Below are 884 nucleotides of genomic sequence, written 5' to 3' on the forward strand. Positions count from 1 at the left end.
ATATGACAGACATATTAAATGGCCACGATAAGTTGTTCAATGATAAGAGACACGTCGTAAGTCGGACTGGTTTCTAACGTTATTAGACTACTAAACAAAAAATATCTAACGACGAAATGAGATATATTATACGAATTACAGGCTCGCTTTATTTACATATAACATTTTATTTTCTATTTATTTAATACCAGGGAATTAATGAAATTGCTTAAAATAATATATATTGAAATAAGGTATATTTGCGCATTGGGGTGGGGTTAGGGGGTAAGGAAGGAGGAAAAAGAAATGACGATAGGGAAAAAGAAGGAAAAGAACAAAAAAAAAGAAAAAAGAAAAAGAAAAAGCAACAAGAAGAAAAGAAAAGGACAACAGAAAAATTCAATCGCCTTCAAAACCTATTGCAGTATATAAAATGTCTCACGATAACTTACACTACTTCGTCGATAAAATAAAGACGACTTTTACGATAATTATTCTTGTCGACTAATTACTGTTCCCGACTAATTTCACGAGTAAATAAGCGGTTTACGCGTTTTAACCTATCAATGTAGTTACTTAACCATGATAAACAGTAGAAATTATAAAAAGTACGAAAAAGAATATATATATATATATATATATATATATATATATATATATATAAATATGTCGCTTATTGCTATTTATTAGATAAAAATATTTTAAGGTCAAACTAAAAAGAAAAAATAAAAAAAAGAAGAAAAAAAAATATTCGTTAGTCAACAACATTTTTCTAATATTGACGTTTACATTCGATATTCTACGAACAATTTTGATATACCTGTTTATATAAATACATATATAAATATATACATATTTACATATATGTACTTACATATATATATATATATATATATATATATATA

The sequence above is a fragment of the Vespa velutina genome, chromosome 21, assembly GCF_912470025.1.
Source record: "Vespa velutina chromosome 21, iVesVel2.1, whole genome shotgun sequence".
Lineage (NCBI taxonomy): Eukaryota > Metazoa > Arthropoda > Insecta > Hymenoptera > Vespidae > Vespa > Vespa velutina.